The 18,830-nt window shown below is 37.5% G+C and overlaps 1 pseudogene; it reads left to right on the top strand.

Moving 5' to 3' along the window:
- Window positions 1-2,531: 2,531 nt before the first annotated feature.
- Window positions 2,532-18,425, top strand: LOC147437040 (uncharacterized; annotated as a pseudogene).
- The last annotated feature ends 405 nt before the right edge of the window (window positions 18,426-18,830 follow it).

Below are 18,830 nucleotides of genomic sequence, written 5' to 3' on the forward strand. Positions count from 1 at the left end.
ATTTGAGGAATGCAAGTTAACACTAGAATGGTAACCTAATAGGACATAAAAGTGTCCTTTCAGGGTTTTGGGAAAAAATTCCAAAACCATAGTAGGTCCACTCATTTTGAAAAATCCTTTCATGAGCTTATAGTTCAATAACTACTACATATGGAAAAAATGAGAAACTTGTAATTTTTCTCATCCCTTGATCACTACAAGCCTCCAAAGTTGATGGACCAGTGCATTTTGCCCAAAACAGCAATTTCTTACGGTTGATTGCATATAAATAAGAGTGTGGATTTTTGTAGGACATGAGATAAAATGCCCTGCTAACTTCAATGGGTTGGTGACCAAAACATATGGTTGCTTTTACCTCACTAGTTTTCTTTTGGGCAAAAAAAAAAGGTACAAAAAAGTTGCATTTTTGCCATTCTGCGGACCTATCATCAAAGTTTCCATAGTCACGCTCAATACAGATACTATATACATGTTTTCTTAGTTCCGTTTGGGCCTTTGGATTCAAAAGGAGCCATGGAGAATGTCAAAAGGATAATGGATCTCTTACAATTGGAACCTTGGGGGCAATGATAAAGTGCTAAATACAACAAACATGAAAAAACTGGGTTTAGCATTATGACCTCTAGAAACCCATAGAAACTACTCAATATCTAGCGAAGTTTGTAGTCTATGATTAGATATGGTTACTACCTACATAATACATGCAATTGGTCTAAGAAACTAGCAATATTGAGAAAGTTATACTTGCTACTCTAAAATGTATCTTATTCTTCAGCAATCAAAAAACTCAACCATCATCATATACTATGCTATATAGCATATTAGGTCCCCCAAAACTCAAGGAAGATTAGATTTATGTTATACATTACACTTACACAATCAAAGTTGAATTTGGATATCAAGAAAGCCACCAAAAAAATCATAAAAGTGCTAATTTTGGCCAAAAAACAGGATTATGCAATTCTTGTAAATTGGTCATAACTTTCAATTTTAACACTTAGCTCTCCCTACAAGCATCAAAACATGTTGAGAACTATGAAGGCCTAACCTCTAGCCATCTAAACCTCACAAACATGAAGTTTAGAGTGGTATAGTTGCCAAAAATTGAAAAAAAGCCAAAAACAGGACCCGCTTTTTCACACAGTTTAAGTTCAAAAATGTTGTGCAAGAGTAAGGTTAATGGTGAGATCAATACTCCAAAAAAAATGCTAAGTTTTTTTCAGCTCATAAGGCAAATTTGTGGATATATAGCACCTAGAAATTCATTTTCATGCTCTTCAAATAATTCAAGAAAAATGGTTACTTAACAGGACACAAAAGTGTCCAAGGACATAAAAGTGTCCTGTTACCATTCTAGTGTTAAGCTTCTTTGAAGCCTATACATTTATTGAGCAGTGATCAAGTCTTGATAACAATCAAGCTTTGATGCTAAATGTATTCCAATTGTGTCTTTAAAGGGCAAGAACCTATGTTTTGGATGCTAAAAGTAGGCATGTATGAGGTGATTAAAAATGTGAGTCTATGGGCTAGAATTGTAGTGCTCAAGGTGCTCTATGGGACTATCTTTATGACTTGTAGTCTAGCATCTTATTTATCATGAATTGTGTCAATACGGCTCAGTAATATTCCTACTAAGAGATAAAAACTCCTAGAATTATCGTGAAGAGGTAAACAATTAATAAAATAACATTATACACAAAATTATGATTATCTCGCAGCTTAAGGTATTGCTATTGGCTACTATCACTGCTGCTAGTCCATATTACTCCTTACTTCCCATTTTCAATCATCCGGAACGAAGGTGTAACGAGGTGCATGGGCACAAACTATGTTTCTATGAAAGTCCATGTAATGTGGCCCTATTATCCAAATTGAAGAGATTCATTGGGTAACAAAATGATGTGCAAGATGTGGGTTCTGAATTGTTTGTTTAGTGGCTTGTGTTGGCAAGGTTGCTTTGAAGCTAAGAGGCCCAAATAAATTTTTTTGAAGAAGATGTGCACGTTCTTTGTGGTGGAGGCTGGTAAACATGACATAATATCCTCTTTAGTTGGTGTGTTTTTTTTTGGGATGCATTGGAGTTTCTTTGATGACAAGTGTGGAGATTGTGATTTTTTTTTATTTATTTTTTTGTTCTGATCTCCATTGCCAAGTGCTTGTTGCGGGGTGCTTGTGGTTGGGTTGGATTGGATTTAATATCCAATGAGAAGTGATCAATTGGGCATGAGAAATTATGTGTTCTTTGGGAGGAGCAAGCTTGGTGTTTGAAGAAGTAGGTCAGATTAGCGGGGATTGAATTTGGGTAAAACTGCTTTTGAGACAAGTTGTACTGCCTTACAAGTTCTAAAATTTCTCCTGAAAGGTATTTTGGATGCATTTATTTGTCTATACTTGAATTTGTTCAATGTTTTCTTTAAGTTTAAGTTTGTATGTATTGTAGGAAGAAAATATTGTTGCAACTCATGAGTCTGACAAAGTCCAAAGACCCCTTATGTCCTCAATTTCAAGATTATAAGGCATTTCAGACTTACATGAAGAAAGAAACATATTGGGCTCATATGCACTCTGAGGCCTCTCTTTTAATCCAAAAGATACAAGTTGAAGGGCCACAATTATCGGATTCATTTGATGAATTATTCAAGATAATCTTGAAGAATCATGTTGTGCAGGTAAACATAAAGTGAAATATAAGTTAGAATTTATGAATATGTTTACATGTGGAGTAATTGTGAGGTAATTACATGCAGGCTTTTGCCTATCTTATGGATGGGGTGAAGTCTTTGGATGTTGAGAAGATACTTGAGCTTGTGTTTTCAACAAAATGGCTAGTGTATAGGTTTGACTCTAAGATTACTTCTCTATTGATGGTGATTATTGCATTGTGATATGCATGCATGAGAAGTACTTCATTCTATACCTTAAACTCCTAATAGAAGCTTAAAAATGGATGGTTTGTATATTTTGTGTCATGAAATTACCAAAATAAAGTAGAATATTAAAAAAATTGGTGGCTTGATTTTCTTTAATATTGCTTTGCCTTAAATTCCACGTGGAAGCTTAAGATAGGGTGGCTTTAATGGTTATTTTTTGAAAAATGATCTCTAAAACAAAGGAGACTCTGCTGAAAAATTTATGGTTACTTAATTCTTTTCTTCTCTCAATACTTCTAGTTTCCTTTGTTCTCTGATAATTGTTGCAGGTGGATTTTGCAATGTGTTGAAGAGGGAATATTGGGTGAGATTTCAGAATTGACAAGAGAGCGGGTTGATGTCGATGATGAGAGCACTATGTATTCTCCCTCCTTGCTTGAGAAAAATATGACACCATGGGAAGCACGATTATGTCCTTGGTGGCTAGATTATCCGATTGATGTAATCCCAAAGCAAGGGAAGGATCTTCATGAGAGTAACTTCTTAAAACCATGTGAAAGATTAATTTATGAATGTATGTGTGTACTTTAAAGCCATGCATATCATGATAGAAACAATGATGCTTGTAGGATTTAAGCAAGAGACCCATAGTAATAAACAATTGGACGCACTTACTACACCCTTGTTAGTAGAAAGCTCACATGGACACCAATTTTTGGAGTTCTCCTTGTAAAACCAATTATTATTTTGATAAATCGAGAATATTGTAACTCCTGTTTTCTTGATAAACCTTGTAATTAATGACTCGGGGTTACAAGATTCCAGATTGTGTCAGCCATTCAACTCCCAGCTTTGGTAGAACTCCAAATTATTACTTTTGACCACCCAAAAACCTTGGCTAAGGTATAAAAGCCAATCTTTGTAAATTTTTTGGATAAGAAATACACTGCATGAGCTAACGGCGCTCACTTCTCTCCTTCTCGTGCTTCCTACTCTCTCTCCGGTTGTCACATTGCAAATGTGTCTGTTGCATTGCAACCGCAGGTAAGATCTCTACGCATTGACGTAAGCCATTCACAGTATTTCGTAGCTTTTGGAGTCCTTGATACTTTTAAAACGAAAAATAAGCATAGGCGGGGTATTGGGGCATCATTGCTAAGCATTTAGGTGTATTCTGGATCGAAAATGACTAGGTCAAAAATCCACTGCTGTTAATAATTGCGATTTTTGAACTTGACTTAAAGTGGGGCTTGAGGCCATAGGCATGTATGCTTAGGTCTTATAAACTTGTCCTAGGAGTTTCGTTACGTTTGGATGTCATTTGATGCTGTAACGGATGTGATTTGCTTGCCAATGAGTGATTGGCTTTTGGTGATTTCAGTCACTTGAGTGTAGCCTGAGTTAAATGCGAGTTCTAGTTGTTTTCCGAGAGATTGACAACCTCTTGTAGCCTCTATGCACTAGTTGAGTCAGCTTCGTCCCATGGTTTAACAAATTAATTGTGGTTCTCGCTAATACTGCAATAAGTTAGGATGGTGAGGTTAGACATGCATCCCACATTTGGCGCCGTTGCCGAGCATCAAAAAGACCTAAACTAAGGAAAAACACGAGTGTCTTGTGTAATTGTACTTTAACTTCCTCTAGGTTTGCTTAGAGTTCAAAACTCTCTTTTAGAAATCGCATAGCTTAAGATTGTCGTCTTTTGCTGTGTAGAGGTAGCTTGGAAGTAATCGTACTTGCTAAGTATCTTTAGGATTGTAGGATTGTCGATTTAGATTAGGATTTGGAGAATGATTGGTAGACAAAACAAGTCTTAAGATCAAAACTCTAAAAACATAAAAAACACAAGAAAACGAGTGTTTGTGGACACTTTCCACAACCCCATTGCATGAGAAACTAGGAGTAAGGTAAGTAGGATCCGAGGTGGATTTCATAGCATTGCTCTCTCTGAAAGAATCAAGTGTGAGTTGTTATGTAAGGTTGCAGAATTTCAGGTCTACGGCTAGAAATAACACGAAAAGACTCGAATTCACTCAATCCAACTGGGGAGTAAGCCTAAGAGTTGTCTGAACCAATGGGTAAGCTCAAGGACACTTCGAGGTAAAAATTTCAAGAATTTGACCAAAACTCAGATTATTTACTTTTTCTTGACTTTTTAGGCCAAACTAAGTTTTGACTTGATTCATAGGCTTAGAACACATCATAAAAGGACTGTCCTTGAGAAAATTTCAAAAAAGTGTTCATTTCAAGCCTCAAGTTAATAATCGTGATTATTAACTTTTTGCTCTAAGTTGTCCAAAGCTCATATCATTGACTCATTGCACGTGTACAAACAACTTTTGTAAAGGCCCAAGAGATTTGGATCACTAAACTGATAAAAAACTGGGTGAAAACTAAAGTTTGTACTAACTTTTCGAATCTTGAGTGTGAATAGAGGAAAAATTTATCCAAACTTATTGAAAATTGATTCATAGGTTTATATTGATGTGATAAACATGTGTATATGCTCAGTTGACCAAAAACTTGCAAAAACATGACAAAAGTAAATAATCGCGATTATTTACATCTGCCCTGTTTTTGAACTTTTTTGACCAAGTTGGCATACCACTAGCTAATACCATGTTGTAATAAGTCCACAAACCAAATTTGGTAAGATTTGGATCATTGGGGTGAAAACTGTGGCAAAAATTGCAAAGTTAGTCTGCGGAGAGATGATTAATGACTACTTGACCAAAAATTGTCCAAACTTGATGAAAATTGGCTAGTGATCTTAAAATAAGGTCCTTATTAGATCTGTGTCAAAGTTGGGACAGAAATTTACAAAAAAGTGTCAAAAGTAAATAATCGTGATTATTTACATTTGCTTCAAAACTTGGTGATTTTGCAAATTTGAGTATACAAAAAGGTCAATCACATCAATTGGACCCCACAAATCAATTTTGGTGAAATTTGGACCACAAAAGTGAAACCTAAGCCAGATTCTCAAAATTAGAGTCTTCGGACACGGAACAGTGGGTAAACTTGATCAAATTTTGTCCAAACTTGTTGAAACTTGCCCAAGGGATTTAACAACTTGTATACTTGCCAAACCAATCCCGAAAGTGCAAAAAAGTGACAAAAGTAAATAATCACGATTATTTACTTCTGCTATCCAGATCAAATTTGAATTTTGGGCTTATACAGTGTTAGACCAGCATAAAATAAGGCCACTGGGAAATTTTGGGTTCAATTGGATCAAAATTGGTACAGATACACTCACTTTATAGATTGCAGATTAAACCTTCGATTTTACTAAGCTGAATTTGAAAGACAAAATTTTGACTTCCGTAGCACGAATTGAAGTGAAATACAGAGACCAATCACTCGAGTTTCAAGAGCTATACTGTCCTTATAGCAAGTTAGCTAATTTGATAAATTTTGTATAGGAATCAAGTTGCAAACAAGGAATCAGTGGCTTGACAGAAAGTTGTAATTGAGTCAAGTGGAAATTGAAGATAAGTCAATCTCAGGTGAGTACTCTATCCAGGGCTTCATACGTCTATATGAACCTTAGATCCGGTCATGTAATAGGAAATCAAGGCCTATTCGGGGAAAACACCAGTAGAGTATCCACTGAAGAAAGCGTAAATCAAGGCAATTCCTTGCACACAATTCCTGAAGAAGTCTCAGACACTTTTTCAGATTCAACATCCAAAATGTCTTCTTACTCAACTCACTCTGAAACCGGAACTACAATGCGCTATAAGCATATACTCTCTTTTTACAAGACTAATCGTCATGGAGCCCAGGTTTTCTTTGATCCTCATGAAGAGTATGCTATTCACATTGATGATCATGGTATTCAGTTCCAAGAAGAGATTAGGGTAAACAAACAAGGAAAACTGTACATGGATCGAAATGGAACTCATTATGTATAGGTTGAAAATCGTGATATGGTAGACAAATGGGGCTTAGAAGTGAACACTATAATCCCGGATATGTCAGCAAAAGAAGGACCACCAACTTTGGAATTCGAGGATACGATCAAGTAGATTTGAAGCCCTTGAAACGGCTTAGTACGGATAATCCTAGGATCGGAGTCTATTGTTGGGAAGATAGAAACATAAAAGATCTTTTGTGGACTTCTCATGCTAGACCAGGACAATTAACGTCCATGAAGATCATCTATATCTTCAAAATCAAAGATAAGGGATCTGCGAATCTACCAACTTACTTGTTTAGGGATTCAACTTTGCTATGATGACTCCTAACACTAGGTTGGTAACCTAATAGGACATAAAAGTGTCCTTTTAGGGTTTTGCAAAAAACCTCCAAAACCATAGTAGATCCACTCATTTTGTAAAATCATTTCATGAGGTTATAGTTCAAGGCCTACTAAACATGGAAAAAATAAGAAACTTGTAAAATTTCTTATCTTTTGGTCACACCAAGCCTCCAAAGTTGATGGACCAGTGAATTTTCATCAAAACAGTCATTTCTTACGTTTTGTTGCATAAAAATAATATTAGGGAATTTTGTAGGACTTGAGATAAATTCCCTAGTAGCATCAGGACATGTTGAGGACTACTAAAGATAGCTCTCTAGAATTATAGACCTCACAAACATGAATTCTAGAGTGGTATAGTTGCAAAAAGTTGAAAAAAAGCCAAAAACAGGACCCTTTTTTTCACACAGTTTAGGTTGTGAAATGTTGTGCAAGGACAATGTCAAAGATGGAATTGATATTCCAAAAAAATGTCGAGTTTTTTTCAGCTCATGAGACAACTCTCCAGATAGATAGCACCTCAAAATCCATTTTGAAACTCTTGACATATTTCAAGGAAAATGGTCACTTACCAGGACATAAAAGATTCCCAGGACATAAAAGTGTCCCATTACCAACCTAGTGCTAAGGAGGTAGAACAAACCAAATACCAAGGGTATTCCATTCAGGATTGGATATTGGGTCAAGGACCAGAAACCACTCCAAGAGATGAACATTGTGAGAGATCATCTGAGAGTAATGTGAAGAAATCAGAAACCACCTCATCACGTAGAAAAACAGGTGACACTAAGGCCAGTCCAGGGCTACATGAGTCACTACATCTGACAGATTGGTTTGAAGGACTCGGAACAGGACTAACTCCTAGAAGATCTGGAGTTGAACCAAAAAGACGTGTCAGACTAGCTGATTTCCAAAAATGGGTCAGAAAATACAGTGGATCAGGGGATCCATATGACCACTTAGCAAGCTTCAAGCAAGTTCTAAGAGTGGAGCGTATATTCGATTTCCATACTCAATTTGAAGATTTTGGAATGAAATTAGATGGAAAAGATGTGACATGGTTCCAAAACATTCCACCAAGGTCAATCATGGATTTGAATACATTAGCTCAAGGATTTGTAACTGCTTGTTCTAAAACGGGGATTAAACATAATACGGTATCTCAAATCTACAGATTTAAACAGAAACATGGTGAGTCTATTAGGGATTGTGCAACTTGAATGAAACAATACATTTCCAGATGCCCAGAGATGGAGATACTTGTAGAGGAGCGACTTGTTTCATTATTTCTGGAGGGACTGTTAAACAAAGAACTTCATGCTATACTTTATAGTAAAAAGTAATACAACCCTAGAGACCTGTGTCTTTGATGCTATTGACATAGGAGACAATTGTGAGATTTTTAATGAAGAGGATGTCCCTAAGGATAACCAAAGCGAGAAGACTGCATCCACAAAACTAGCACAAGTGGGAACGGCTACTACGGCACCACTCTCATCCACAAAAGATATGCTAAAAAGGATGAATGACATGATGAACAATATGCAAAAAGCACCTATGAGAGGACCAAGACAAGGGATATCCCGATACGGACAACCAATTAGGCCACAAAAATGGTGTGCAATCGAGGGAAAATGGACCAACTGATGGGAATGTTCAGTACGTACTCATGAGGCCACAAGGACAACCCATGTACAGATATCAGCCTAATATGGCTCAAGTTCAAAGACCACCAATGGGTATGGAGAGACCTCAACCTGTGTTGGGACAACAACCTCCTTATCCAGGACATAGGGGTGCCTGTAAAGTACATGCACTCAGAAGGAGTCATAGATGAACAAGAATTAGTGCCTGTTACACCCTATGCAGAGCCTAGTCCATCTATAGTAATGGTAGAGGGAGATTGGTATAGTCCACACCCACCACCAATGGAGGAAACCATGAATTATGCTCCACCATAGCTCGCACCAATTCATTATGTAGCTAATCAAGGTGTTAGACCTCCTATGGGAAGACCCATGATGAAGCCCAAAATAGGGATCTGTCATAACTGTGGTGCTGATGACCATTAGAAGAATGAATGTCCAGAGCCTGACAAAAACATTAAACCAATTGAAGCCTATTACATACAATGTTGCAAAAAGGGAGGACACTTTCCGGAAGATTTTCCTAAGAATCCTTTGAAAAAGGGAAAAACTATAGTCAACATAGTCCAAGTAATGCCTAGTAGCTCATCAGAGAGAAAACCGATTGTTCCAATCAAGGTAATCACTAGAGCCTAGGCAAGGAAAAAGAAACATAATTCCTCTGATGGTTCGGAGAACAGGAAAGTTTCTTCTCAAAGAATCAAAAGGAGCAGAAGCAAAAGATATGAGATGAGAAAACAAAAACAACGGGTTGAAAATGAAGAGAAAGCAATAATTCTAGCCCAGGACAAGTTGAAAGAAACTGACAGTGAATTTAAGAAAACAACCGTGAAATCTTGAGGATCCATTCTGGTTGATAAAATATTTGAGCCTATCAATGCCGCCTTGGAAGCCTACCAAGCAGGACTTAGAGCAGGCCAAAACATGGAAAACAAATGGAAAAACTATCCATCTCCAGACATGGAAGCAGCTAAGCTGGAAGCTTATCAAAATTTGGTAAGAATCACGTAAGAAATGGTAGATAAACAGAAACCCAAGCTTGAAAGTATTGCAAAATCGGAAGAGCTTGCTGTAGAAGAAACGAAAGCAAGATCCGATGTGGTGGCAGAACCCCACCTTGAAACAAATGAGCCAGAGCTCATAGTGCTGGACAGTGAAGATGCCTTAGACAAAATTCCATTCGTGGAGGAAGACTGACCAGGACACTTATGGGAGAAGATAAGGGAGATCAATGATGGGAGCCTAACTTTAAAGTCAACTCCTATAGAGGAAGTCTCGTTTGATAACCTACCATCTGATATGAACATGGATTTACAATCCTTGTATGGGGATTGCGTATCAGAGGCTTCAGGAATATCTAAACCTTTGACATTAAAAACATTACCTTCTTACTTGGGAGATAACGAAGATGAATCCATCATTTGTAAGACCACTTAAGTAAAAAGAGCCAAACAGACCCTAGAAGTGGACAACATTTACTAAACCATGTCTACACCTATCCAATGCACTCTTACTTTGGGAGAACTGTTGAAACTTAGGCCATACTTATGGAATGATTTACAAAAAACCATACAGAAGGTGGGTATAACAAGGTTAATCTCTAAGAATCTGGGAAATTTGAAAAATGAAATGGAATACAAAGAGATACGATCAGTTCCTATGAACAAGGTCGGAGAATATTATGAAGGGGAAGAAGGAAACACTACCCTCCTAGTGAAATATAATGACATTGAAACCATGGCAATACTGGATAGTGGAGCGGGCATAGCCATAGCCACTAAAGCAGTATGGGAATCCTAGGGACAGCCAGCCATTAGACAAACGTGAATGAAATTGCAGTTGGCTGACAGACACATTGAAAGACTGCTAGGGCTACTAGAAAAAGTGATAGTCAACTCCTGTGGAATTGAACATCAACACACTTTTTCCATAGTATACTTTGGGAAAAAACTCAACTATGAAATCATATTGGGAAGACCTTTCATGTGAGAGATACAGGTAAGGATGTAATGCGTGTTCCATCCCATTACAAAAAGTATACTCTCCAAGATCGGAAAATCATAATCGAGCAAATTGTTATGAAACTACAAAAACAAGGCGAGTCTTACGAAGGACCTGAAAACGCTAAAACGGTAGACTTAGCTGAACCAGGAGAAGAGCCTAAACCAGCCTACATTGCAAATGATCTAACATAAGAAGAAGAGAATATTTTGTTAAGTTTTTTAAAGGAATATCGGGATATCTTTGCTTGGTCTTACAAGGATCTCAAGGGTGTTGATCCAGAAATCTGTCAACATACCATACCCATGAGAGATGATGTGAAACCAGTAGACAGAGTCCATACACTTATAACGAAACATTTTCCAGAAAGATCAAAGAAGAGATTAAAAAACTAAAGGAAGCTGAATTCATTTACAAAATTGAACACACTGATTGGGTGTCCCCAATTGTGGTAGTACCTAGGAAGAATGGGAAATTATGAGTGTGCATTAATCTCAAAAAAGTGAATACAACAAGCATTAGAGACAACATTCCTCTTCCGATAACTGAGCACATTTTAAAATGAGTGGCAGTAAAAGAAGCTTACAGCTTCTTACACGGATTTTTGGGATACAATCAACTTTTGGTTGACGCAAAAGATCAGCACAAAATGGCTTTTGCAACAAAATGGGGTATATTTGCCTATCGTGTTATGCCGTTTGGGTTAACTAATGCTCCCTAGCCACATTCTAGAGATTGATGAGTCATGATTTCAAAGAGTATCTTCAGAAATTCTTGGAAGTATACATGGATGATTTATGCATACATTCGTCAATCCGAGCTGATCGTTTGAACATCTCAAAAAAGTATTTGAGAAGTGTAGACTTTACAGGATTTTTTTAAACCCAGAAAAGTGCACGTTCATGGGAAAATTCTTGGACATATAGTGTCTAAAAATGGCATAGCTACCGATATTGAAAAGATTCATGTCATTGTTGATTTGCCTAGACCAACAACAGCCAAAGGGGTACAAGCCTTCATGGAACATTGTGGATATTACTGATGGTTAATATACATGTATGCTATAATTGCAAAACCCATGTATAGCTTGATTACTCACTTTGAATGGACCGAGGCATGTGAAGAATCCTTCGTGAAGCTTAAGAAAGCTCTCACCTCACGTCCAATATTGAAAGCACCTGATTGGGATAAGGTATTCCACGTACATGTAGAAGATTCAAAGTTTGCTATTGGTTGTATACTAGCAAACCAAGAGACGGGAAAATTCACTTTCCTATTTCTTATGCTAGCAGACAATTGAACATGGCAGAAAATAATTACACCACCATTGAAACAGAAGGACTAGGAATGATCTATGTCGTTAAAAAGTATAGACATTATCTATTGGCCAACAAGTTTGTGTCCTTTGTGGACCACCAAGCCTTTTTATATTTGGTTAACAAGCCATGCAACACATGAAGAATAGTGAGATGGTTCATCATTCTTCTCGAATTTGATTTCACTGTGGTTGTTAAAAAGGCACTACACATCAATGAGCAGATCATTTGTCCAAAATTGTTTAAGGGGAATCACCTAAAGGGGTACATGATGATCTACCAGATGCCTATTTGTTCTCCGTGGAAATGATACCTAGATGGGCGGAAAATATTGTGTCAAAAATGATGATATCTCAAGTAGATTCATCGCTCCCTATCACAATTGATTTAATCAAACAATTGGCTATGTATGAATTGCTAGTTGGGAGGCTATATAAAAGAAATCGAGACGGAATATTGCTTTTATGCATTAATCTTGAAGAAAGAGATCAATACTTAAGTCAAGCACATGTTACCATAGTAGGACTTTACTTTGCGGAAGACCAAACTATGCAACGAATCTTAAGACTTGGAGTATTTTGGCCGACTATGAGGAAAGATGTTCGATCTTTTGTAAGAGATTGCCCTCAATGTCAGAAACAACAACCCATTCCTCATGTAACATTGTTTCAAATGTCACCTGTTCCTAAGTGGAGTAACTATCTGGTTACTTATATATCGAGCCGAACATTTCCTGAGGATATGAGTAAACGCCGTCAAAGAGCAATTGAAACGGAAGCAAGAGACTATGCTCTTATTGGGAACCAATTGTATCGGAGAGGTAAGGATCAACATTTGCATCTTTCTGAAAATGAAAATGAGTATATTCTAATTATAGAACAAGCACATGCTCCATTAGCTGGAGGTCACTTTTCTAGTGAGACCACCGTAAGAGCAATCTTGATGGCAGGCGTATGATGGCCAACACTTTTTGCAAATGCCAAAGAATATGTTCGAAGGTGTGATGCTCGTCAACGAGCAAAAATGCCAACACGGGTAGACAGCATGTCCTTAAGACCAATGATGGGAGCTAGAGCCTTTGCAAAATGGGGTATAGATTTTATTGGACTGATACAGCCACCTGCTTATAGAACCCAAGCTCAATATATCATTGTAGCTACGGACTTTTTGACCAAATGTCCGAGGCTAAAGCGACTCAAAGGAATGATGCCAGGACCACTGCTGCATTCTTATATGAGTATGTATTCGTAAGGTATGGACTGCCAATAGAGATTGTCAATGATCGGGGAACTCATTTCCTCAATGAGGTAATAGAGTATTTGCTCAATGAGTTTATGGTTATCCATAACAAATCAGCTCCCTATCACCCACAAGCTAACGGACAAGCTGAGCATACATAAAATTTTAGCTCGATACTGACCAAAGTGGTTAGTTCACGAAGGACAGACTGGGAAATGAATCTCCATGTTGCTCTATGGGCTTATCGAGTTTCATTCAAAATCTCTTTAAATGCTACACCCTTTAACTTGTTTATGGTCTTGATGCCATACTGCCAATAGAATTTCTTTTGCCGACCTTCAAGGTAGCACAAACTCTTGAGTGGACTGGACATGAATTGTTAGAAAGACTAGAAGATTTGGAAAAGCTAGACGAGCAAAGGGTAACTGCTGTAGCTCATATCTATGCACAAAAGAGGAAACAAAAACAGTTTTTTGATTCCCACTTAATCACCAAATTTTTTAGGAAAGGAGAATTAGTTCTAGTCTATTCCCTTAAGCAACACATTCCCAAGTTTAAGAAAAAGGGAAATGGACCATTTATCATTGAAGATGTATCCCCAAGTGGAGCAATAAAATTGTCAACCATAGATAGTGAACCAATGGCTAATTGGATCAGTGGATGTCGTTTAAAGAAATACGATTTGCCACTAACCAATGAATTGCTAGAGAGAATGCATGCAACCAAACAAAGGAAGATTAAGCGACAACAGGTTATTGATGAAGCCCAAGAGGAAGCTAGACTTCGGGTGCTCAAGCGTAAAGCTGCTCTCAAGAATCAACAGATATGGATTCCCATCAATAGTTTGGAACTAGATGATCGACAATGAGAATTACCTAAAGACAATGCTTCAACAGATGACGACTGGTTAGATGGAATGGATCTGCGCATCAAAGTACAACTCAATAATCATAGCACCAATGCTTTGGTAGACACAGGAGCTAGAGTCAATGTAGTCAGTTATTCCACATACAAGAAAGAAACAAGTCAAGCATTGACTGTAGGAATAACAACAATCAAAGGATGCAACAAGAATCTGACTCCAACATTGGGAGTGGTCAACTTGAACGTGGTAGTACATGGATGTTCATGTCCGCATCAATTTGTATGCTTGTCGGATGAACACATGAATGAGACGATGATTCTTGGTATTCCTTGGATGCAAACAAACAAATCAATACCAGATTGGGATACAAATCAGCTAAAGCAATCACTTAAAGGAGGGAAACTCATTGTTCCCAATGCACCAAGCAAAGAGGAATGGAAAAGATGCAATCAGAAGACCAATCCACAAAGAAAATCTTCTCCATCCCCTCGAAAAACAAATGCTACAAGTAGCATGCAAGGAGTCAGGCAAATTTGGGTACCAAAAGCACAACTTGTGGATAAACCAAATCAGATATGGGTGCCTAAAACTTCACCAAAGAAGCAGAAGACGGTTCCAAGGATTCGAGCACATAATCGAGCATCTATGATCATGGAACCTAACATAAAAAAGGTTTGGATGAAAAAGGAGCGCTTATCGTCTCCATAGACCGTGAAATCAACCAAACAGTGGCAAGTCAAGTCTCAATAGAGTCTCAACCACCATGCACCAAGTAAACCGAGCTACCAATGGCGAGAAAAAGCTCGACAACCGTCTAAAGTGCGAACAAGAGCTCAGACAATCAACATGCTTAAACACCCTGGTGATACTATCAAGCAGAGAGCACAAAGGCTACAGGATTTTCTCTTTGGAAGAAACCAACATAAAACCTCGACATAGTAAACCCTTGAGTTATTTACTCAAGATCCAACTCTTGCACAGCATATTGAGTTGAATTGCATTTATCTTCATATCATGGTAGAGCCAATCACAGCTATGCATAGACACAATTGTTCAACCTATGCACACAGTCGTCCCGGAGAACGCCATCTAGGAGGAGTGGAAGGGTACTACTAAATACTAAGTAGTTAGGGGCAATGTTTGAAGAGGGAGGAAAAAGTTTCATGTTAACATGTGATTTTTGCAAAATTACCTAATAATGCCCTTATAATTCATAAACTGGGAAAAAGTCACTGATAATATCTTCCTGATGAGTGTAAATAGTGCATATACTATGAGAAAATCATAAAAAATAGTCATTTTTTGGGTATTTTTCATCATTTTTACTATTGGAAGGCTTAAAAATGGAGAAATCTGAAAAAAAAAACAATAAAACTGTGTTTTTCAAGGGATTTTCTTAATTATTGGATTTTCACTTTAATTTTTTAGAGAATTTTTCTATTTTCTTTGATTTTTCCAATAAAATGGTCAAAAATTAATAATAATTAGCAAGTAAAGTCCTCGAAAAGCAGAAAACGGCTCGAAGGTTACAAAGCGTCAAATTCGACACACGAAGCCAAACTGACTCCAAATGAACCAGAATTGGAGAGGTAGCTTCACGATGATGTTACGGACAAGTCCAAAACCTCAAAGTTGACAGACCAACCCAACAGACCAAGTAGTCACAAAAGACGGTGATTTTAGAGTCAACAGAGCACAAAGTGATGCCGGCATGACCAAACTTGACCAAATTCAATTTAGGACTTGTATTAGGTGTATGAAACATGTTTAGGTCAAAATTTATGTGAAATGCAAAGTTTTTGTCACTGCTGTAAATAATCGCGATTATTTACTTTTGCAGCATTTTTGCATGGAAATTTCTAATTCACCTCACCTATCATGTGTACACACCTATTACATGCTAAAAATCAAGTATGAGCTAAAATGACCACCCTTTACTTGTGAAATTACCAAAAAACGCAAAGAAGTCTATGAAAGCCAAAATTTGGGTTATGAACAACTTTTCTTGATCCAAATCACCTCATAATTCATACCCAAGGTCTATACCATGCCTAGAACCAGTCTATGCCAAAAAATCTCATTTTGAAAAGAAAAGTTAATAATTGCGATTATTTACTTTTTGGCCAAAATGGGGCAATTTTGAAAATTTGTCATCATACATCCAAAGTACATGATGTGATAAGCCCACTAGTCAACTTTGAGTCAATTTGGATTTCAAAATCTCAAATTTCCTTTATATCTACTGTTTCAGAGATCTAAAGCCAAAATCTGGTACCATTTTCACCCTGTACATCCACTGTTGTTAATAATCGCGATTTTTGAACTTGACCTAAAGTGGGGTTTGAGGCCATAGGCATGTGTGCTTAGGTCTTATAAACTTGTCCTAGAAGTTTTGTTACGTTTGGATGTCATTTGATGTTGTAACGGATGTGATTTGCTTGCCGATGAGCGATTGGCTTTTGGTGATTTCAGTCACTTGAGTGTAGGCTAAGTTAGATGCGAGTTGTTAGTTGTTTTCCGAGAGATTGACAACCTCTTCTAGACTCTATGCACTAGTCAAGTCAGCTTCATCCCATGGTTTGACAAATTAATCGTGGTTCTCGCTAATACTGCAATAAGATAGGATGGTGAGGTTATACATGCGTTCCACAACCCTCTTCTATGGAGCATCAAGTAAGCAAAGGAAGTGACGAGATTGAAGCTAGTAAGAATGTCACAAAAGCTACCCAAGGTACAAAGTCCAATGTGAGGACTACTCAAACAACCACAGGAGCTACTTCTTCTCCTTTTGTTGGCATTTTGGACAAGAAAGGTAAAGGGCTTATGGAACCTCCTAGCACCTCAAGTGATCCAAAGTGGATAAATGCGGTTGAGGTCTCTTTAGCCCCTACTAACTCCTTTGCTGCAGAGTCCTCTCTAGGTCGAGAGAGTTGGGAGCGATGACCTATGACATGTTTTGTTGGTAAGTTTTCTCAAATGAATTTGAATCTAATGTTACTTGCATGTAAATATTTTTAGAAAGTTACCACTATAAATAACGGTTGCAGGATTCCAATATCAGACTTTCGTTGATGCTCTACTTGTTGATGTGACCCAAACTGATAGATTTGCTCTAATTAGGTAAATGCAATTCCATGAAACATTAAATTTAGTATATTTTCCAATATATGACTATAAAATGTTTTTTAAATGGCATCAACAAGTGTTTTTCCACTCAAAAGACGCATCTTTATAGCAAAGATAGAGTGCCATGTTGAGAGGTAGCTCGATTGATATTTGCAGATTTTCCTACAGGTTTATTGGGTGACACCCTTGGTCCTATCCCTTGGGGTAAGTAAAATTTTATTATTTTAAAGGGTAACAAGAAAGTAACTTGTCTTACTAACATTTTGATTTTTTAGAGGGCATGACTATTCCCAAGTGGAATACTTTCTCGTTGGGTTTGGTAAGCGGTTGCATGGATCTTGCTTGCGAGTATTTGGCCGACGAGGGCTTCTTGGTCACCATGTGCTTAATTGAGCACATAGGGGAGTTCCTTGTGGATGCATCAAGAGTGGGGCTTGTGCTTTATTGTACTTGGATGCTTGTGTGTGACTCCAAGGCATATCAACATCCCATCACTAGAGAGGCGGTAAGATCATTGATGTTTTAGTATATCTTGCTTTTATTTATTTTATGGTAAGCTTTAAATTTGATAATATCATATTTATAATTTTTATATTCAAATGAGTGCTTGATCTTATAACGTGTCTTTGGCATTGTGTTGGTCAAGCTGTGCCAAGCTACGATAGAGAGAGTGGGGAGAAGATTTCAGAGAGGTTGTTTTCAACATACCGTAGCTATGTATTAGATGAGTGTGTTTTTCCCACAAAAGTTGATGGTGAAATTGTTAGAGGTGGTGCGGAGAGAAATAGTGTATTTTTTGGTAAGTCACATATCTTGTATGATGTTGATTTGAATGGTCCTTGTATTAGTTCAGTTTGACACATTGTTTGCACCACTTGCAAGAGTAATGGTGTTTATTTCTATGTTCGCGACCTGGTCAGGTGGTTGTTGGCAACATTCACAGAGCATTGCGACTATGTCTTGGATGTGTTTGCAGGGTGTGGTGGTTTGGGGAAGGAGAGTGCAAAAGACATAAGACATTGCATGTGTTTAGAGCTAGATGATATACTTTATGAGCAGTGCCTTTCTCCCATAGTGTGTGGACCCGTGCCAAGCTAAGAGGGAGGAGATTGTTGTGAGAAGATCCATACTTTTGTTACTACTATGATCTACGGATTATGTAATTCTTTTACATTTTTTGGGGTGGTAACAATGTGTGACTACATGATTGATGTCACTATGTTTGGAATGTCTCTATGTTTGGCATGTCTCTATGTTGGTTTTATAAAGATTTAAGATCACCTTGTGAGACTACCTGTCATACTTTCAATTCCTTTTTAAAGAGCATACTTTTTCTCTAGGTGGTAGCTAACAAAGGTTTTATTTGAAGGATTTTTTTTTAGTCTTTTCATTGTTTTGAACGTCCTTAATCTCTTGTAGAGGCGTTTGTGATAAAGGTGGAGAGATACTTTTTGGAATTCTTAGGCTAAAATGAAGGAAACTCTTGCAAAAAAAAGTTATGTA

Source organism: Adiantum capillus-veneris, chromosome 17 (assembly GCF_014529385.1).
Source record: "Adiantum capillus-veneris isolate H3 chromosome 17, ASM1452938v2, whole genome shotgun sequence".
In the NCBI taxonomy this organism is placed as follows: domain Eukaryota; kingdom Viridiplantae; phylum Streptophyta; class Polypodiopsida; order Polypodiales; family Pteridaceae; genus Adiantum; species Adiantum capillus-veneris.